This window comes from Ursus arctos, unplaced genomic scaffold (genome assembly GCF_023065955.2).
Source record: "Ursus arctos isolate Adak ecotype North America unplaced genomic scaffold, UrsArc2.0 scaffold_24, whole genome shotgun sequence".
NCBI lineage: Eukaryota > Metazoa > Chordata > Mammalia > Carnivora > Ursidae > Ursus > Ursus arctos.
Window position 1 is genome coordinate 10766931 of NW_026622919.1, and position 23006 is coordinate 10789936.

At 39.8% G+C, this 23006-nt stretch overlaps 1 protein-coding gene across 4 annotated transcripts in view; it reads left to right on the forward strand.

The window, feature by feature from the left end:
* The first annotated feature begins 20140 nt into the window (after positions 1-20140).
* Positions 20141-23006, forward strand: part of ABCA5 (ATP binding cassette subfamily A member 5) — a 67825-nt gene continuing 64959 nt past the window's right edge. For 2 of the 4 annotated variants that reach the window (XM_048225835.2, XM_026512359.4), the window contains exon 1: positions 20294-20472. The gene's annotated coding sequence lies outside the window, so the exon portion shown is untranslated. Of the gene's footprint in view, positions 20252-20292; positions 20473-23006 lie in introns of those variants that run through there. The other 2 variants (XM_044389095.3, XR_006411032.3) reach the window with 2 other exon arrangements.

Consider the following 23006-nt stretch of genomic DNA (forward strand, 5'->3'; position numbering starts at 1 on the left):
GGAAGGGGAAAGGGCATGTTTGGAAAAACAAGGTTGCCCTATTATGCCCATAAGTTTCTTAGGTAAAGGGGAGTCTCTGTTAATAGCTCTCTTCCTGGGACAGGCTCTCCTTTCCGATGCAAACTTTGGCAGTTGAGGGGGAAGGCAGACAGCTTTTCCTGCATCTGCTGGGTTTTGATTACTTTTAACTCAAAATAATCTTTATGTCAAAGTGGCCCATCTTCGGGGGCAGCCTGCCCTTGGCCTCTCGACTATCATTAAAATTGGAAATAGGGATTTGAGAATATAGAATGCCAAGGTTAAATGAAACTGGGATTTAATCTTGAGAAGAGAAAAATGACTTTTAAGTCTTGAGTTAGTGATTCAGTAAACACAGAGGCCTCCCCGTGTATGGTAATGATGGATCGCACAACCTCCTGTTGTCCCAAAGCTTCTCTACGTCATTGTTGCAGTAACTAAAGAAGAGGTTCCTCCTGGTAGATCCAAATTTGCCTTTTCATAGCTGGGAGAACTTGGACCAGCCACTGAACTGCCCTGTTCCCTAGTTCCCTCTTTCGTAAAATGGGGATAATAAAGCTCACGACTTCCTGGAATGATCATAAAGTTTAAATATGTTAATATTTTTAACATGTTTAGGACAGAGTCTAGAACTTACAGGCATCATATAAATATTTGCAAATTAAATATATAACACAAACAAATAAAAACCATGATCCTAGATAAGGTTGGAATCCATCGGATGCTAGAACCTAGTAAGGAAGCTGGGAAGAGCTGTGGGACAGACGTTATAAGCCGTGCTCAGGTGACCTGAATCTTGTGTATACTCCTGGCCTCTACTCGTGAATTCACAAGCTGGATATCCATCGTTGTGAAAAATCAGGTCTTCCAGGTCATAGCATTGATAATTTGGGATCTTTACTCTTTTCTATTTAAAAAAATTTTTTCCGGCTCTATGAGTAAAGAGACAAGAAATGACAGGTGCTGGTAAGGATGTGGAGAAAAGGAACCCCTGTGCACCGTTGGTGAGAACAGAAGTTGGTGCAGCCACTGTGGAAAACAGTATGGAGTTTCCTCAAAAAGGTAAAAATTGAACTACCTTACGATTCAGCTATCCCACTTCTGGGACATCCATATGAGAGCACGGATGGACCTTTACTCTTTTCTGTTTACACTCTCCCTTGGTGATCTCATCCAGTCTTGTGGCTATCAGAATTTGGTAAGTTCTGAATTTATATCATGTCTGAATCTGTTTCCTGAGTTCCAGATACCTACTTAACACCTGCAATATGAATATTTAATAATAAATACCAGTAATGTGAATGATGATATTAACAGCTTATTATTTTGCTCATTATAATTTATATTATTATGGAATTTTATTTTATTCATAAAATTTGCATATTTAAAATATTTTTATTTTGTAAAACACATGATTACATACAAGTATATTTATTATATTATATATGTTATATATTTTGATTGATTTTGTGCTAATGTTATTTTATTTATTATTAATAATTTAATATTTCAGTGGTCCAATATTAAATTCTTTGTAGTTTCTCCCAAACCAGATGCTCTTACTTGGCCTTCTTCATCTCATTAAAGACATCTCAATTCTACCACTTGCTTAAGCCAACAACCTTGAAGATGGCTTTGACTACTTTCTTTTTCTCACTAACCCATTTTCAATTCCGTGAACAAATCTATAGCCTCCCCCTTCAATGTTTTTCCAGAAATTGACTTTGTTACCACGTCCAAACGAACTTGGGCCAAGCCATCATCACACTAATTTATTACTGTAACCAATAATATTAGAATGGAGGATACTGAATTTTTTTTTAAATCAGGGAACATTAAATAACTATTTCATAAGGGTTTTGATTGTCTGTATTTACCCTGAGTGTAAAACATTATGGTCAGCAAAGGCATTAACAAGCCTCCAAGGTTTTTTTATGTAGCATTTGATTTCTGAAATATTTATATTGATAACAGTTTACTTATACATATTTAACCTAGGTTAGGCTCTGTGTACTTTCTTACTTGACAAATATTCCTATGCAACTCTTTCTATTGTAACATCAAACAAACTTAACATCTCTCTTTTTATAAAATAAAAGAACAACCTTTGTGCTTTTCCAAGAGCCCTCTAGGAAATCTCAAATTACATATACAAAATTTAATTTTAATGTACAAAAATTTTAATATACAAAATTTTATTTTATTTTATTTTGAGATTGTATTTATTTACCTGTCAAAGAAAGAGAGAGAGCACAAGAGGGGAAGCAGCAGGCAGAGGGAGATGCAGGGCTGGATCCCAGGACCCTGGGATCATGACCTGAGCCGAAGGCAGATGCTTCACTGACTGAGCCACCCAGGCGTCCCAAATATACAAAATTAAAAAAAAAAAATGTTTTTTATATGTCATATCTAGTTGTGGGAACGCAATTAAAAATCTCATTAAAGGAAATGTGGGGACTGGATTAAGATAGGATAATGGGTGCCTATGAAACTGTTTAACCAAAGTGACACTGTAACATTTAATAATAATCACAGAAAAAAAGATGGCCACCTATGAACCAGGAAGTGGATCCTTACCAAACACAACCTGGCAACACCTTGATCTTGGTCTTCACAACCAAGTCTCCAGAACCGTGAGAAATAAATTTCTGTTGTTTATTTAAAAAATAAATATATAAAAAATAAGCACAGAAGATAGCATTATTGTAAGGACCCTCTTAGTTCTTCCAAAAGTGAGAACCTTTTTTTTTCTTTTCTTGAATAATCAAGGATATAATAAAGTTACGATAAAACAAAGAAAATCATTCTGGTATGAAACAGACTCTTGACTATGTAGGCCGCTTACACATAAGGGAAACAGTAAACTTGGGTATTCTGGGTGAAGCCACTATAATCAGTAAGGCCAGGAAGCAAGACCATCAGAACTGAGAAACTTTTGTTATAAATTTTAACATTTCATAGCTTTTATTGAAACCCAGGTATTACAAATCAAAGCAAATAAATTTACTTTCGAAGTTTTCTGCTTAATTATGCTCTTTCACATTCTGGAACAAACTGAAATTTTAGGACAGTACTTCTCTCGGGGTCTCTGTGGTGTAAAAATTATACTAATGTAATAATAATATTAGGATGATATTAATGTTAAAATACAGTGTGTTCATCATTGCTGTCTTCAAATCAATAAAGTAACTTTTCAGTTTTTCAATTTTCAATACATTAAGTATTGATAACTACAACTCACAGAGACAAAGCTCTTTGGGATCCTCGGTAGGTCCTAAAAGTGTAAGGTAGCCCAGAGTTGATGGGTTCCTGGAAGTTGAATTACTGGGTCAAAGGTTATACACATGGCTATGGACTGAGTTGTGTCCCCCTAGAATTCATAAATTGAAGCTCTTATCCCCAGTGTCATGGTGTCTGGAGATAAGGCATTTAGGAGGTAATTAAAGTTAAATGATGTCATAAGAGTGGGGCTAATCCCATAGGACTATGGCCTTTTAAGAAAAGGAGGTGAGAGTGGGGCGCCTGGGTGGCACAGCAGTTAAGCGTCTGACTTCGGCTCAGGGTGTGATCCCGGCGTTATGGGATCGAGCCCCACATCAGGCTCCTCCGCTGTGAGCCTGCTTCTTCCTCTCCCACTACCCCTGCTTGTGTTCCCTCTCTCTCTCTGGCTGTCTCTGTCTCTGTCGAATAAATAAATAAAATCTTTAAAAAAAAAAAAAAAAGAAAAGGAGGTGAGAGCAATCTCTGTCTCATTATCTCTCTGTGGCCGCCTCCACCATGTGAGCACACCGAGAGATGAGAGCCTTCTACAAGCCAGGAAGAGAGCTCTCCCCAGACCCTCAACCACGCTAACGCCTTGGCCTCAGACTGCCAGCCTCCACAACTGTGAGAAATACATTTCCCTTCTTGAAGTCACCCAGTCTGTGGTATTTTGTTACGGTATTTTGTTAGCAGGCTGAGCTAATACTAACATTTTAGAAGTTATTGATACATACTGATAAATTACTTGTTAGAAAGGTGTTACCAATATACACCTTACTACCCTGTAGGTACCCTCAGCAGTACATTCAGATTTCTTGCTCCTAACTTTATTCTTTGAATATAGAGAGAGCTCCTGTCAAAGTGTTTCAAAGCTCTTTCTTTTAAAGGGTTATTTCATCCAAGTAGACTTAGCTTCCATGGCATTGTCTCATGGATATTTTGAAGTTCTCAGTGTCAGTAATATTTCAGAGAGATAATAACGTCCACTCCGGAATCCCAAAACAAAGCAAACAAATGCATAAGAAAAAAATCCAGAATTTTCCATCATTTTGTCATCTCCATTTTTATATTCGTGGAAAGGGAACGCTAAGAACTAAGAACTTGAGATGATTTCAAGGTCATGTATTAATAGAATAGACAAAGACCTAGCATATACACTCTCTTCATTTTAAAGTCCTCACCTAGTTTGCAAAAAAAAAAAAAAAAAAAAAAAATGCCCTCTTTGGAAGAAAAGAATAATATAGAAAGATTGCTATAGAAACAGAAAAAAATACCCTCTCCTTCAGTAACTTTTTATCATGCTTTGAAATAACGTGCTTACTGACAGAACACCCTCTTTTCTCCATTTTGCACTGTTACGTTTCACGTATAATAATTTTCTCTCCGGGGCGCCTGGGTGGCGCAGTCGTTAAGCGTCTGCCTTCGGCTCAGGGCGTGATCCCGGAGTCCTGGGATCGAGCCCCACATCAGGCTCCTCCGCTATGAGCCTGCTTCTTCCTCTCCCACTCCCCCTGCTTGTGTTCCCTCTCTCGCTGGCTGTCTCTGTCAAATAAATAAATAAAATCTTAAAAAAAATAATAATAATTTTCTCTCCTTCGGCCTGCAATAGAAATCAGTGACTTAAGAGGTAGAATGGAATTAAGAACTAAATTCTACTTTCCCATCTACTTTCATGCAGAGAACAGCGTGCTGAGCTGTCCACAGAATGAAAATATTTATAGCCCGAAATAATGTACTATGAAATGGTAGCAGAAATTTGCCCATGGCGGCCACTGGCGATTATCTTGGGGATAAATTCATGATGCTGTGACTTTATGTCTGACAGTGACTCACTTTCCCATTCTTACTCCATTCTTAACTCACCTGTTCCATTCAGGATTACTTTACAGCACACAGTGCACTCTTCTCCTAACTTTGTCCTGAGTTGGCACCAAGTGAGTGGAGATGAAAATATCTTTCACGTCAGTCTATCTTGCCTCATAACATTCTCAAGCTGTTTTCCCCATTTTAGCATTTCAAGGACAGTTCTGCCCTCCTGGGTCCTCTTGAGGTGGAATGGATTTCCACGGAAGAGGGGCCTGCAGAGCTGATAATCGAACAAAGCAAAGAGAAAATGAAATTGCCTATACTGTCCACGTGGGCAAAGAGGGCAATCCAATGTCAAATCAAGGATGTTTCCAAAGTCCAACCTCAGGGACTTTTGTTTAATGGAAAACCCGGCCAGAAATGCCCTCAACCCAGAAAGGTTTTCTTATGGTCTTTCTGTTTGCATCTTAATGTTATTTTTATAGCATCTGTGTTGGTTTTCATCTACCATAAATAGAAAACAAAACAAGACCAAACCAACAAACCACTGAGTTGAGGAATTGGAAAGATAATTTGGGCAGAGTGATGAGTAGGTATGGTATGGAATAAAAATGCCAGTTCTTCCTATAGAAAAATGTTCTATTTCAGAAAAGAAAAAAAACAAAACAAAACTCTTCCGGTTCTAAAAAAAAGTCATTTCAGTGATTCTTGTTTTGTTCAACTTAGAAGTGCAGGTATAGCAATTTTAATTTCTTAAATGCCTAATGCTCTTTAAGTTGAACAGAAAAGATGTAATTTAATGTGTGTAATTTACTTCAAATGAAATTAGGTTCAAATTTAAGGCTTCCTCTGTGCTCATTGTAGTGTGGAAAATGCCAGATTTTTAATAATCTTTCAGAAAAAAAATGATGTTTCCTTATATTAGGATCTAATACAGTTGGAAAATAATACTCGTGTAGCTTCCGTGGAGACTTTAAGAAAAAGGGTTGTGTCTAATTCAAAGGACATTTTGATTCCTATAGAGAATCAGGTGGTGTTTCTCCTCTTTCTGTTGACATGTTTACCCCTGATGGGTGAGGTAGCCCAGGGGAGCTACAGTAATTCCATGTCACGACACTGCAGCCAGGATCTAAAGAATGAAGTTTATCAGTTTTCCCCCAGAAAACAGAACTTGCTTTAGTAACATACTAACATGCCATAAAAAATAGTAACTCGCAGCTTTATCAAGCCTGCCCAAAATGATAGCTCAGACACATTTCAGACCTATTAGATGGTATCAAGCCCTGATCTAAAAGAAAAATAATAACCATATTATGTGATTACTCCGTGCCAGGCTGTATTTAGGTGGGCCATTTATCACATCATTTAATTCTTATACCAGCCCTATGAAATTGTTACCATTACTATTTCCATTTAACAGATGAAGAAACTGAGACTAAGAGATGTTAATTTATTTCACCAAGATCGCACAGCCAGTATGTGTTGGAACTGTGATGTACATTTTGGGTGTGTATGTGTGAGTGAGATCTATCTCTTGAAAGATACTTTACTCTTGCCTCTGGTCCTACACAAAGTCCTCTCGGCAACACACAGTATTCTCATGATAGAGGAATTGGACTATAAGGTTTCTGCGATTACCATATTACTAAGTGATATAGTGTTTTATAAACAAACTGGACACAAAGTTTTAGCACTCCCAATAAAGCAGCACAAGGTATAAATTTGATGTTTTGAAACCAAGACATTCTTTTTTTTTTTTTAAGATTTTATTTATTTTTGTGAGAAAGAGAGTGAATACGAGCAAGGTGGGGAGGGGCAGAAGGAGAGGGAGAAGCAGGCTCCCTGCTGAGCGGGGAGCCCCATGCAGGCGATCCCAAGATCCTAGGATCAGGACCTGAGCCCAAGGCAGACACGAAACCAACTGAGCCACCCAGGTGCCCCCAAACTAGGACATTCTTAAGATTTCATCATGCTTCATTTTTTTTTGAGATTTACTTATTTATTTTTTAAAGAGAGAGAGAGCATGAGCAGGAGAGTCAGAGGGAGAGGAGAAGCAGGCTCCCCACTGAGCGCAGAGCCCCACACTGGGCTTGATCCCCATACCCTGAGATCAAGACCTGAGCCAAAACCAAGAGTCAGACTCTTAACCAACTGCACCACTCAGGTGCCCCTCTTCATGCTTGAATTTTTAACTGGCACCTGGTCTTGGTTTCCCTAACGTAGCTGTGAATATAGAGTCATGGGCTTCTTATTGTCTTTGAACTGTTTTGCAACTCTGGAAATTGCAGAAATGTTAGACTCATGCAGATGACTCTTGTCTCTAGAAATGCACATGAATTTTGTCCAGAGAAATGCAAATGATTATTACCCTGTGGATATAGACCAGTTTTGCATCCATGAGTAAATCTATTTTAGCACTCCTGATTTGTATGTGTGTGTGTGTGTGCGCACACGTGTGTTGCTTGAATTCTCCTTTGAACCAGGGGGAACATCTGACGGATTCCCCCATTATATAATGAGTTAAATAAAATCTTTGACATGTGTTCATTTTGTATTTGTATGTGACTCATGATTTCACCATTAAAATATGTTCCCCCTTTAACTTTTCCTTTTTATTCCTTTCTTCCATTTTAGCATCTATTACAAGGACCAAATCTAGCCCAGATCCTGTTTTTGTACGGCCTACTAGCTAAGAATGATATTCACATTTTTAGTGACTTTATTTTTAAAAAAATTTGTGGCATGGGAAAATTGTACAAAATTCAAACTTCAGTGCAATAAATAAGATTTGATTGGAATGCAGTCATGCTCGTTAGTTTTCAGCTTGTCTATGGCTGCTTTCCTGCTACAACAGCAGAGCTGGGTAGTTGCTACGGACTGGGTCTGATCTCTTTGCCCTTTACCTCCTTCCTTCTCTTCTACATATGTTAACTCCTTCCTAGATCCCGCTTCACTGGACTCCCACTAACCGAAAGCCTTCTGAAATCACCTTAGTTCTCTGAGTATATAACAGAACCCCTGTGAACCCTCTTAGGACTGGAGGGGTCCTGGGGCTGCCACCAGCAAGTGCTGTTTTGTTCCCCATGCTGTTCTCCCTTCCAAAGAGCTATCGCTGCTTCACCGATGTTCTGTTGGCCAAACCCTTGCTGCCTACCCTCTGCCTTCCCCTCAATCCAGCCCTGTATATTAACAAAAACTGTATTCAATGATCATTATTATATTTTGAATTCTATCAATTAAAAATTGTGGAAATTGGTTTTCTCTCGTTGTGCATATATATTTATTTATATACATATGTACACACACACACACACATATATATATAATCTTGAATTTTGCCTCTTGACCTGCAAAACCTAAAATACATATCTTTAGCCTTTTCTAGAAGAAGTCTGCCTGCCTTGTTCTATAAATGACAGGTACTAGTCTAGCCCCTGGGGATGTAACAGGGACCAACAGAGAAGTAGTTCCTGTCCCAGTGGAGTTTATATTCTTACAAGGAAGAGTGAAACGAAACAGATTAAAAATTATACAGTTGACCCTTGAAAAATACAAGCGTTAGGGTGCTGAACCCCTGTGCAGTCAAAAATCTACATATAATTTTGACTCCCCCCCAAATTTAACTAATAGCCTACTTTTGACCTAAAGTCTTCCCAGTAACACAGTCAATTAAAACATAGTTTGTATGTTGTATGTGTTACACACTGTATTCGTAAATGAAGTAAGCTAGAGAAATAATAAAGTAAGTTAGAAAAAAGAAAACGTTATTAAAAATGTCATAAGGAACAGAAAACACATTTATGGTACTGTACTCTATCTATCGAAAAAAAACAGCATCTATGCGGACCCGCGCAGTTCAAACCTATGTTGTTCAACTGAGGAGGCTTAAGAAAGTATCTTGTTCTTAGATAATAGACACCATGGTGTTTAGAGGGAAAGGACCATAATGTATGCTACTTACTCTCAAATGGTTCAGACAATAAAAGCAATGTGTGTGTCCACAACGTTTTGAGGAGAAAGGGTACAAACACAAGAATTCTGTGTCCAGCTGAATTGCGATTCATGTATCAAGGCATAAACATTATAAACATCCAACCTACTAAGAGACTAGATCTTCATTATTCCCACCACAAGAAATAAATAAATAGAGGCTAGTGCTACGATGGCACCCATACTGCAGTATTTCAGTGTACGAAATCGACATGCTAGACAGCTTTTAGTTAAGCAATGTTCTATGTCAAATGTATTTCAATTTGTTAAAGACGTTTCTCAGATGATCCTGATGCCCAGCTAGGTTTAGGATCTACTGACATCATACTCTGTTTTACAGTTGTATACGTGGATTTCTCCTCCACTGCAGTTCAAGTTTCCTAAGGACAGGAACTATGTTTTTCAATACTGCTTTCTCTTGTGCCTTGCACATATCACAGTAAGAACTCAGTGGCATTTGTAGAATTCAATTGCACTGATGGCTGAAAGTTCCTGCCAATTAGAGGCATATCATTCTACCTTCTTTTCTGTGTAGTAGCAATATATATATTATATACATAATATATATATATAAAACTTTATGATTTTGATGCAATTGTAGATATTGTAAATATTCTTTGCGCTAGTAGTATACAAATTCACTTTTCTCTTAGTAAAATGATTAAGTGTAAGAGCACCCATTGAAAAAAAGCACTAAAAGAAAATATCAAGTTGCTGAAAGCTCGGGGAATTGGTAGTGATTTCTAAAGCTTAGAAAACCTGGGTCAAGGAAGGCAAATATGTGCCTCATATTCTTCCTTCTCATTTCCAGTGCCTCTTAGGAGACATTGCAACAGAAGAGGGCACTCTTTTTTCACTTAAGTGAGGCTTCGCTTTAGAATCCTTCTTTGCTTTGCTTTGCTTTTTAATTTTTTTAAAAGTAATGTCTATGCCCAATGTGGGGCTTGAACTCATGACCCTGAAATCAAGGGCTGCACGCTCTACCAACTGAGCCAGCCAGATGCCCCTAGAACGCTTCTTAACCCACATTCCACACAGCCACGAACAAATTCTGTGGAGCAGCATGTGAATAAAAAATTGGCTATCCATTCTTGAAATAAAGGAAAAGATACTCGAGTTTTTTTTTTTAATGTAACTTCTTAAGTCCTTTTAGTACTTTCCTCCTTCCACTTCAGTGCTTTTTTTCTTCCTCTTTCTCCCCCTTCTTTGCTTACGAGTTATATGTTTCTCTCTACTTTTTAGTGGTATGTCAGCGGGAAATTACCTTGGTGCAATGATAGCCTCCAAGTCCACTGCCAAGGGGCTGACCAGAAAGGTTGACAAACCAAATTAAGATGTTGAAATCACACTGTCGAATCCATTTAAAGCATCTGGCAAGAGGCAAGGGGGAGGAGATGCAGGAGATTAATAGTGTAGTTTGGAAAGGGTGTAATTGACAGGGAAGAACTAAATTACCTGACTCTTGTGTTATGAAATGTTCATATGTCCTACCTCCCCTTTTTTTCCACATCAGCTTTCCCCGTTAATGTTGTGGCTATGAGAACCAGAGCTGAGAGTGAGGTAAGAAGACCCGGCAATCGAAGGTACCTAGAGCCAATTCGTATTTTCTCTACCAGACCCAAGGACTGGTATGTGGGGCCATCGTTGTAACTCAGCACTGATGACTTGCTGAGCTCCTATGTATTTTATCTAACTGGCTTGAGCAGAGGACCCATGGGGCCAAAGGGCGTTCCTCGTCAATGTCTGGTGCCTCATGGGTCTCATGAATATTTATTTAGTGCTTATGTGGTAGCATTGGTAGTAACTGCAGCCTCCTCTCAAAAAACTTCAGGAAGTTAGAAACACAAAATGTTTCAACCCTACTTCTTTCATGTGACACTGTTTTCATTTTCTTGGTTAGAATGTATTATTATTACAGTCAATACTTATTTGGTTTCTCCCAACCTTTGAGACATTTTCTTTATTCAGTCCTTCTTCTTACCGTCGCTTTGTCCTTTCGGATTCAACTTTTTTCTCGCTGAAGTACATCTGTTAGTAGCCTAGGTCTGTTAATGGTAAACTCTATTGATTTTTTTTCCTGAAACTGTCTTTTTTATCCTCATTTTGAAAGACAGTTTAGCTGAGAATTTCCTGAGCACTTTAAAATTTTTATTTCCATCTTATCTTACAATGAGTTGCTGGATTTTTTTTTTTTTTCGTCATTCTAGACGCTTTGTAGATGTTTTTTCTTTGTTTCTTTCTTTCCTCCCCCCCCCCCCATTATGGTTTTCCCCTTGTTTTTGGTGTTCTTTAATTTTAAAAAGAAGTTTCTGGATATAGTATTGACTTCTTGAAAATTTATCCTGTTGAGGACTCATCGTATTATACCACAGGTCATGTCTTTCTTTCTTTCTGAAGAATTCTTTGCCATTTTCTCTTTGAAAAGTGCCTCTTCCGCATTATCTCTTTTCTCTCTTTTTGGAACTTTTTTTTTTTTTAAAGATTTTATTTATTTATTCATTCAACAGAGATAGGGACAGCCAGCGAGAGAGGGAACACAAGCAGGGGGAGTGGGAGAGGAAGAAGCAGGCTCCTAGCGGAAGAGCCTTATGTGGGGCTCGATCCCATAACGCCGGGATCACACCCTGAGCCGAAGGCAGACGCTTAACCGCTGTGCCACCCAGGCGCCCCTCTTTTTGGAATTTCTCTTAGATGAGCATTGGACCTTCTTATTCTATTCTCCATCTCTCTCTCTCTTTTTAAATATTTATTTATTTAAGAGAGAGAGAGCACAAGCAGGAGGATCAGAGGGAGAAGGAGAAAAAATCTCGAGCAGACTGCACACTGAGCAAAGAGCTCAATGTGGGGCCCAATCTTAGGGCCACCAGATCATAACCACGAGATGGCAATGTGAGCGGAAACCAAGAGTGGGATGCTCAGCCAACCGACCTACCCAAGCATCCCTATTCTCCATATCTCTTAATGTCACTTTTATATTCTCCGTGTTGTTTTAATCCTCTGTGCTATACTATGGGTAATTTTCTCACGTTTATTTTCCAGTTAAATAATCATCTCTTCTACTGTTTCTAGTCCATCTGTTAAACCCATCCGTTGAGTGTTTTATTTTCAATAGAATATAAGAATTCTATGACAGTAGGGAATTTGTATATCTCGTTCACCATTTTATCTTCTCAGAGAGTGCTGGAACTTTGTGGATAGTCAATAAATATTTTTTTTGAAAGAACTAATGAATCAATAAAGTCTAATTTTTTTCAAAAATTTCCCCCCAATATTTCTATTTTTTAATCTTATCTTGTTCTTTCACTTTATTTTTATTTTATGTTCCTCCTTTTTTGTTTTTAACCATTCTTTTGTAGTCATATTAAGGTGTTTTATTAACAGAAGTTATCTGGGCACAGATTTTTTTTTTTTTTCAACTTGGTATATCTGCTGAATCTCTCTTGTGGTGGATTGTTCCCTTGTGTACAAGGCATGCACATTCTATTGAGAACTTATCTTCAATGAAGGTAGTTTATTCTGTGGGATTCCTTTGTGCCCTGAGTTGTGCAAGTGTCCTTACTACACAGTTTTATATTTGTTTCTCTAGGGGGTTGGCAGTTTCTCTGTTTCTAAGGCTGGGCTTCTGTTTTCAAATGTAAAACTGGATATCCATAGACTAGGACTTTCTCTTTTCATGGGAACCGTGACACCCCCCCCCCCCCCCAACCTCTATCCAACCTAGGCTACTGGGTAGAAGATAAGCTTCTTGGCAATTTCCTTAGGCTTCAAAAAGTGACAACCTCTTTAGGGTCCTAATTTATGCAGCAGTTTTAGCTCCAGACTCATTGAGTGGCTCTAGGGCCTCACCTCTTGGTCCTGCAGGAGGTTAAAACTTAACTCCTGGCTCTGCTTACCATGACTTTGAATTTCTTCTTCATTTCTGGTGTCTGAAGTTTTTACTCTCTCAATTTTGAACTCAGCTTTATAGTTTAAAATAGTTATGTTCTATCCATTATTTCTATAAATTTAGAGGAGGTGTGAGTCACATGCCATGGCTGTGATTTCTACTTGGAAAGATGATTTGGTTCTCCCGATCTTGCTAACAAATTTCATCCAAATTATCTAAGAGACTATCACTAAGAATCATCATCTCATTTTTTATTCTTGGAGTTTTCGGCAACAGTCTTATAGAGACTACCATTCAAAGCAAATCAATAAATAATACGGTGCTAAATGCTTTGGGACATATAAAGATGACTAAGGTGGTCTCTGTTCTCAAAAGGCAAACTTTTTAGAGCAGGGAGATTATGAAAGGTTCATAAATAATCTTGAAGCAAAAAGTCTTTAAGTGCTACAGAGATGCATACAGCTTTAGAATGATGCATGATACATTTATTATTAAACAAAATACAAAGCTTGTTAAGAGAAGGAAAAGAGAACTGAAAAAAGGCATTTTCTAGTGGTAGTAACAGAAAAAAAATGTCATGGTAGAGGTGGTAGTTGAAAGGTGTCTGGAGGAATGAGTGGGATTTCTTTCTTTTTTTTTTTTTTTTTAAGATTTTATTTATTTATTCATTCAACAGAGATAGGGACAGCCAGCGAGAGAGGGAACACAAGCAGGGGGAGTGGGAGAGGAAGAAGCAGGCTCCTAGTGGAGGAGCCTGATGCGGGGGCTCGATCCCATAACGCCTGGATCACGCCCTGAGCGGAAGGCAGACGCTTAACTGCTGTGCCACCCAGGCGCCCCTTGGGATTTCTAAAGGTAATAATAATATAGGGGAAAGTATTTGGAGAGAGAGTGGCTCTTCCAAATTGAGGGAAAATCATAAGCTTGGATTAGGAGATACGAGTCAGTAGAGGGCATATATAGGGAACAAGTAGTCCAATTTGACGGGTTAGGATGCTGGAATGACAGTATTCTTAGAAAGTAAAAACTAAAAAAAAAATATTTGAAAAAAATTTAAAAAGAAAAAAAATTTTTTTAAACGTAAAAATGAAAGAAATGGAAATAAAGCACGAGTGGGGATGTGGATGGACGTACAGGTAATTAAATTTTAAATTTCTTACCGTCCCATTTATCCAAAAGGAAAGGAAGATGTTGGGTTTATTATTTAAGGATGCATTTAAGAACCAGGATCACTTAAAATCTAGTTTGGGCAGTTTCTTCTTCCCCACGTCCCAAGCCTCTGATTGGTTAGTTTCTCTAGTTCCCAGGAAGGGAGGGAAACTGAATCAGCATGTTTGTCTTTCAGGAACACGTGCGTCATCTAGTGGTAACAGCAGGCAATGACAGGTAATCCCAATTCTCTCTAGAAACCCTTGTTTATTTTTCACTTGTTTATATTACGATTAGCTAATAGAAATGGGCCAAGTTCTGACTGGATAAGGAAATAAAGTGGTTTAAAACAGTACTGCATGATCATTGGGTTAAGACAATGTGGAATCAGATACAAATGGTTTAGACACCAAGGGCTTATTCAGTATGAAACGTGAAAATTTCACATCTGAGACTTAACATCAAATTGTATTTTGGGATGAACCTTACGGCAGGATCTATCCGAGTTTGTAGAGAGAGCTGAGAATAAGAAAGTCAGTGTAAGGGAGGAAGAGGCTGATCTACTGCAGATTACAGTACTCTTCCAGAATTTTCTGTCCTTCTCCTTTCCCTAACCCCTATTCAGTCTTCAGACCCTAATGTGACTTTCTGTGAACAATGTTCCTTCACCTCTCAGGTCTGTATTAGACGAATCACTTACCTCCTCCTACTGACGACTATGGCCATGATGCTACGACCACACTGTACCGTCACTCCCGATTTTATCGAAAACCCTCCTTACGATTTAACTTCTTAACAGCTTGCACTCTGCCTCTTTCTTTTTCTATTCTCTACCCGATGTTTAGGAGGGTACCTAACATATAATAGGCATTCTGACAGATATGACTTACAGAATGAATGGACAGATTAATGAAGAGAATAGCTGTGGTGGGAATGTGTAAGGAAAAAATATTGAGAGTTAATATCGGTAAAGTTTAAATGAAAAAAACATTTTTTTAGGCATATTACTAGTAGAAAAAAAGCTTTTTTTTTTTTTTCATTGTATATCGATTCCTCCATGATGTCCATTTATTTGTAATCTCTGGTGCCTTCTAACTTTCAAAATACTTCTCTCTGCCTTGGTGGGGGAAATAATAGTCCATAGCTCACACTGTCATTGTAGAGATTAAATAAAAGACTACATGGGAGGCCTATACAGCAGCGTGAAACACATATTACGTGCTTCATAGTTGGCTTTTATGATTTCAGTCACCTCATCTCAAAAACTCCTTTGAAGCAACCCAGTTACTCAAAGATGGTAGATATTTTCTATCCTATTTTACAAGTTGGAAAACTAGTCATCACAGAGGCTAACGACGCATCTAGGATTATGGAGTCACATGAGTTGTTAAGTTTATGAATCCACAATATCGAAGTAATAATTCGTTGCCCTTTCTATGGCATTCTGTTGCTTACTTAGACAGAGAGAAGAAAAGAAAGGACATTTGGATGCTAAATAGTAAAAAGGCTATAAGGCAGAGAATGAAACCAAGTTGTAAGAGGTGTTATTATTTTTCTATTGCTTCTGTAACAAATAACCACAACCTTAGTGACTTAACCTGGATTTATTATCTTATAGTTCTCTGGGTAAGAACATATGATTTGCTCTGTGATAAAAATCAAGGCGTTGGCAGGGCTGCATTTCTTTCTGGAGGTTCTCAGGGAGAGTGTTTCCTTGCTTTTTCCCGCTTCTAGAGGCTACCTGCATTCTTTCGCCCAGCCTCAAAGCCAGCGGTGGTGGGTTGAATCCTCACTTTGCATCACTCTGTCCTGTTCCTCTGCTTCCCTCTTCTACTTTTAAAGACCCTTGTGATTATAGCGGGTCCACCTGGATAATCCAGGATAATCTCCCTATTTTAAGTTCAGCTGATTAGCAAACCTAATCTTTTTCCGTGTAAAGTAATATATTCCGAGGTTCCAGGGATCGGGGTGTGGACATCTTTGGGCAGGTTGTAGGCCATATTCTGCCTATTGCAAAGGGATAGGGAATTCTAAGGGGAATACTAGGAAAGGGATCCCCAAGGACGAAAGGGAGGGGCAGGTGCTTCCGGGCACAATGTTTTCAACTGGAAATGTTAGAGGGATTGCTGCAGGCTATCTGACATATATTATTAACTCACATTGATTTTGGCAGACAAGAAAACCTCTTGATGATTTTCACATGGCTAAACCAGAATCCTATTTTGTACTTCCTTTGTGCTTTCATTTTTCAATGTAAACCAATGTAGGGACTTTCATATATTCTTGTTAAATTTTATCTTTATATTTTAGCACAGAGTTCGAGTTGTTAATATAATTTTGTTTCCTAGTCCTGTCTTCAGAACAGAACTTTGGCTACAATTATCCAACTTACTTCGAGTGTACTTAATTATAATTATATCAAGCCATTATGTTGGAGTCTCATCCACGAATATCAGGAAAGACTGGATTAAATGCTTTGCTGAAATTAATTTCTATCATGATTATACAATTCCCATTTTAATTCAAAATCACATAAAAAAAGAAGAACAGTATGACTTATCTTTAGTTAGTCTAGTTCTTAGTGACCACCAACCCGTCTTCTAAATGTTCACAAAATATATTTAACTGTGAACTCTGGAATTTTACTTTTCTGTTTTAAAGATTTTAGTGTCTACCTCTAAACCAGTTTTCGAACGCAGGTGATGTGTCGTCTTTCTTTCATTTTTTACAGTTTCTCCGAACTTACCAGTCATGGATCTTAGGTTACCCATGAATAGCTGTGGGATGTAATTTGTGCCCGGAAACGTGAACTTGTTTGAAACAGATAGGTGCCTGACTTCTGTCCCCTCACGTCTCTCGAATTTCACTTCTTTCTGTACTTCGTTTCACCTTTACCACCTTAAAGTCCATTTTCTTTACTGAAGAAAAAACACACAGATCGAGTCAACTCTCCTTTTTAGCCTTTACATTATTCTCTTAGGTAAATTGATAATTTTACGTTTATAAAAGCCTAGGCAGGCATAATTATTTCTCTGTGCCCTCTATCATACTCCGTGCTTGTTAAACCCACCTTCCCACCTTTTCCTCTTGAAGGTACCAGGTAACTCCAGCCCTCAATGTTTTCTCTACGGCACTTTATAGTTTATACCACAGCGTTTAACGGTGGAACAAGTATCACCTTCCATTTGATGCTCTTTAATTATGTATTTTGTTGTCTCTTAGAATAGTTGTTGACTTCTTTGCCTTTTTTTGTTCAACTGCAAAGTCAGGGTTCTTGCAAAGCAAGAATACCAGGTTCTCCATATATGCTGTGGGTTAGCTGAGTTTTTTAAATATCAAATTCGGCTAGGTATTCTTCACATATTAATCTCCTTGACTAATTTTCCTGTAATAAAAGCCAAGCAAACTAAAACTACCTTTAGAAGTCGTTCTCATCTCCAACCTTCCACCGATTATTAATTAATCATTTCTCTAAGCTATTTAATAACAATCTCAGCCCCATTTGAGATGGCAGTTTGGAATTCTATCATTAAAGACACAAGATTTTCTTTCTACTTTGTCAGTCAAGGCTGTGTTTCTTTATTTGTCTGGCCTTATTCTAGAAAAAGATTCTAATTTGAAGCTCTTCTAAATTATACCTAATTTAAACCCTGAATTTAGAAACCACATCCCTTCTCTTGGCACTTTTTTTAGCTTGGAGAAATGGTAAATGTTTAAAAACAAGAAATTATAAAAAGTACTTAATAGTGATAATTTAAAAATGGTATATGTAATTTTCAAAGCATTGATAATCATGCAAAATAAGGTACTGATGTAACACTGGGAAAAGCTTCATTCTCTTTTCTAAATTAAATACTGTCAAAATTCTGGTTCACCATTTATTTTGTTCAGCTAGGCAACTTGTTAAATCTCAGTCTATGACTTCTACGATCTATGTATTCCCATGTGATTTACTTGTTTAAAAAATCTATTAATGAGATATGGGGATTTGGGTTGCCGTCATGACAACCACGCAGGATGGCTTGTTTGCTATTTCTTAGATACAGAAGCTCAGAAAGGAACATCTTCCCTGCAGATGCTTATTTAGTACTGGGACCTGGTAACTATGGAAATTTAGATTGAGATTATGTGGCTAAATTGTTTACAAGGTACACAAAAACCAATAAATAGCTGTCTCAAAGAGACAGTAAAATATGTTATGGTCAATATATTTTTTTACAGCAGTTTTTTAATGTAAAGGTCTTAGTGTTCTCTCCCTATAATTCCCCAAACCATATTATTATCCTGATTTTGTGATCCACCCTATAAGAACAATGTAATATCTTCCCTTTCTTTTATTAGGTAGATTTTGTTGAGTGAGTGGTGCTATTTTGTGGGGATAATAATGACAATAATATTTGCTACCTCTTATACAAGTGGTTTTTCAACCCCAGCGTTATCAACAACACGTACTGCACACTATGATGCGTAAGACCTGGAAATCCAAATTGATATAAGAAGAAACTCTTAATCCCAGACTACTTACAATTTAATTAAAGAGACAGTACATAAGTAAAATGATGGTGAACAAGATGGGGACATGTGTGCAGTTGAGGAAAGGAAGATCATTTTGCCTGGAGTGAGTAGGATTTCGGGGAATTAGGTTTTGGTCTTGAAACAAGAGTAAAAGCACCAGCAGACAGAATGAATGACAGAGAGCCTTATAAGAAGAGGAAACTCAAGAAACGAATGCTTCGCATGGTGATAGAAAAGATGAAGAGACTTCTGAAGTTAGAGCAGGTTGAGGTTACTAGTGAGAAGTACAATTGCCGAGTTGAGGTGACTATGTTCCGGTAACACATTTTTACCAAGTTTATCTTTGACCTCCATCGACACACGTGTGCACAAATCCTAGACCATCGGGAATTTATTCTTCTGAATTTGTAACTAGTATGTCTTAGATACTTCAAAAGACAAAAAATATAGGGCTGAATAGTTTTTATTACCTGCCTTCTTCAGTTTTCCTGCATAGTTTCTAGGACATTTCTATTTCCCCTCCTGAGCTCCCACTGCCAGATTTTTAATCATCATGGACTCTGCTAAACCTCTTTGAATTTCTCATTTAATCCGTTGGGTAGGAGAAATAAAACCCGGTTCCTTGATTTTTCCCCCCTTTTTTGGTAGAATTTAGCAGCGACGGTTGGAGAGATTTGGTTTAAATTTGAGAAGCAGAAAAACAGAGATATGTAAAAATACATGGTATACACAGGATTAACAGAATTTTTAAAAAGTCTTTAAATAGTTAAATTCCCCCAAAGTAAATAACTGCAAGAAATGTGACCGTATGGAAATCTGGAGAAGAAAATCTGTAACGCGAGCGTTGAGCTTTTCTTTCCTTTACAATAACTTCTGTCTACCATTTAGGTCACTTTGGGCAATAAAACTCAAAACATCGGTTTATATTTTTAGCAAAAATAAGTGCGGTTTAGAATCTCCCACAGATGCCTGTGTGTCAGGCCGTTTGGAAAATTCAGGATCCGCCACATTCCCAGACTCTCCTGAGGACACTTAAGAAAGTAAAAGCATCCTCGGTGTCCAGATGTCTCAGGTCGGTGTCTGATGGGGGAACTAGGCAGCAGTTGGGAGAGAACGAGGACACTGCAACCCAGACACTGCAGCGGCGAGGACAAGGGGCAGTGGAGTGAAAGGAAATGCAGTCCTGGGAGAGGGCCACTCAAAAGCCGGGAAAGACAAGAAAGGGTTCCCTAAAACTTGATGCCACGGGGGAGGCTAATGGGAGGGCTGCAGGTCAAGGTCAAACGCCAGGAGGCGGCAGCATTTGGACTCAAACGCTAGCCCCTGACTTCAGGCCCGTTGTTTTGCCTGTGCCTCCAGGGAGAGCATGCCGAGGTCTCCGCAGACCATACGGATCCCGAGCTCCAGGGCCCGGGCCAGAGACACTCAGGCTCTGCGGCTGGGCGCGCGCGCGCGCATGCCCGGGACTCAGCGCGCCCCCATCGCCCCGCCCCCTCGGAGCCCCGCCCCCAGGTGCGCAGACCTCACGGGTGCTTCAGCCCCACAGCCCTCGCGGGGACGCGAGGGGCCGAGCGCCGGGAGCGCGCGTGTCCGCAGATCCCAGTCCTTCGGGAGCCCCGCCCCCAGGTGCGTTCGGCAGGAGGCGGAGCGAGGCTTCCGGCGCGGCGCGCTCCCCTCGCAGGCGCGCTGCCGGCCCTGCGGCTCTGGGGCGCAGAGGGCCGAGCGGCGGGGGCGCGCGCGCGGAGCAGCGCTCTCTCTCACACACACTCCCATTTCCGTCACCCGCGCGGAGCGTCTCCCCAGGCGGAGCGTGTCCCGGCCTGACCGCACTGCTGCTCGGCCCTGAGGTGAGGGGGGCTTGGAGGGCAGCGGCGCCGGCGGCTCGCCCGCGGGGACGCCGCCCCTTCGAGAGTGAGGCGCGGAGGAGAGGCGGGCGAGGAAGAAGGGTGGCGGGGAGGGGACCGAGGGGCGGGGTGCTGCGGGCCTCGGTGGCTGCCCAGGCGGCGAGCAGAGGGGGGCGGGAAGAGCCCCTTGGTGGGAGGAAGCGCGGTTTGCTGGGGGCCGCGATGGGGTCGCGGTGGCCGCTGCCCGGGTGTCGCGCGCGGGTGCGGGGGGCGTCGCGGGACGGCTGCGGGTCCCTCGCAGGGCGGCGGGAGAGGGAAAATGCTGTGCGAGTACGTTTCCCTCCAAACGCCTCAGGCGCTGAGCTCTGGTCACTCCCTGGGGCTCTCGCGGCGCTTCTGACCCTGGTGTTAGGAGAGTTTGGGTGAGAGGAGAGTGCGCAGGTCTCATGACATGATTTGGGGGGAAATGCCCTGATTCCTCAAAAACGCAAGGCAGAGCTCGGGCACGAAAAGATTTCCGCGTCCCAGAAAGCTGGTTAGGCGGGAGGTATCCATGTATGGGTTTGAGGCGCTAGTAGGTCGGAGGGGGTTTTCTCCTGTGCGCCCGAGGCTAACATGGGCCTTTTTGAAGAAGTAAGTCAGAAAGAATGAAGATGTGCTTTCTGTCGAGGACATTCGGAAGGAACAGAAGGGGAGAAGAGATGTGTCGGATTCCCAACTGTGAGCCAGGCTCCGTGTTAATCCCATTTCGTCCTGACCGCAACCTCTTTGAGGTTGGGTACAGGTTGAAAATGGGTCACAAAGAGGTTAAGTGACTTAGGAAGGTCTCAACTAGCAAAAAGGTGGAACGGAGATTCGAACCTAGGGATGCCTGACTCTAAATTCTGGTGCTTTCTTTACCCACCGTATTTTGTGTCTGCCCAAGAGAGCCGTATAATGGGTGTCTTCAGGGAAGACTCCATACAAGAGAACACTGTTAGGGCAGTTAAGGCCCTTGGGATGTTTGGGTTGAAATGAAACTAACAAGGCAATAATCCTTGACTGTGTGCTGTTCCAGTTTGTTTCCCTTTAAACAGGGTTTGGAATAAGCAGTTTTACAGCTGGGGTCAAAGCAAATCTATTAATATTATACATGTTTATTTCAATGTCTTTCCTATTCCATATACTGTGTGGGAAGAGTACAAAGATGAATACAGTTTTTATAATCTCTGCCCTAGGGTTCATTGAGAGGATGATCATGTAAAATAATTTTGTAATATTCTAAATCATAATCTTTACTAGCATGCGAATTAATTGGATTTAAATAGTTGTGAGCTCAAGCTTTTAGGAACCTATTATATGTAAGAAAAGGGATGGGATAACTGGTTATGTGGACACCATTGCATTGTTTTCCCATTCAACAACAAAAAAATATGGTCATAAAATTCAGGTTAAAGAATGTTGACAGTATTTTGCTTTATTATTACATTAGCTTCAGTAAATTTTAAAACACGAGAAGAAGAGAGTATTTATGATTTACCCCCTGTTAAGTTAAATTTTATGGTGCTTTTATTAGTTGAGAAACCAGTGATGTAATTTGGCAGGAATTTCTTTCAGGTCATCTGCCAAATATATTCTTAACCTCTTCTTCCAAAAAATAAACCTTAAACGCCAGATTCTGTTTAAGCTTTTATGGTTCAGATTTTTGACTAAAACAGAGTTATCAGGTTAGCCAGAAATGGAATATTATTGAAATATTTAGCATTATTGTAGGCATAGTTATAGGTGGAAGGATAGGAAGGATAGTGGGACATTTGGAAATTTCTTCTGATTGCTTCAGTTTTTTAGTGAAGTAAGAATTAAGGTTTTAATCTGAATGTGATGCTGCTGGTAGAAGTGAGTGGTGGTTTGGGGATTGGGAGAATGGATGGGCTAGTGAAATACATGATTACCAGGCAATTAAACAATTATTCTTAGGTATGAAAAACAAAGTAGAGGAAATACAGGGTACTCTATATGGGTGCACAAAGTAAAGGTGTCTAATCTAATTTTGCGTACTGCGTGTTTCACAACCCGTCTCCAGTGCCTGTCTTTTCAGTGTCATCTAGAGCAATACACCTGCCCCCTTAGCCCCAGTTCACTTTGTCCATGCCTCAGCCATGTCACAGGAATCCCTGTTCCTTATACAAGTAAAGCCCTTCTGGGACTCTAGCTTTCCCCTTCTTTTTCCTTTGCCTGAAATTTCCTTTCCATTCTTTCCCCAATTGGACTTATTACATTATATTAAATTTTATCTATCTGCAAAGTCATTGACATTGTCTATTTTTCCCCATTGTTTGATGCATAAATTTTAGTAAGTGTTCGATGAACTGGCCACTTTTCTTCTTTCTCCCTCCTTTAATCTATAACAGGGGTCAGCAAACTTTCTGTAAAGAGCCAGATAGTAAATATTTTAGGTTTTGTGGACCATATGGTCTCTATCAATTAACTCTGCCGTTATAGCACTAAAGCAATCATAGACAATATAGAAACGAGTGAGCATGGCTGTGTTTGAATAA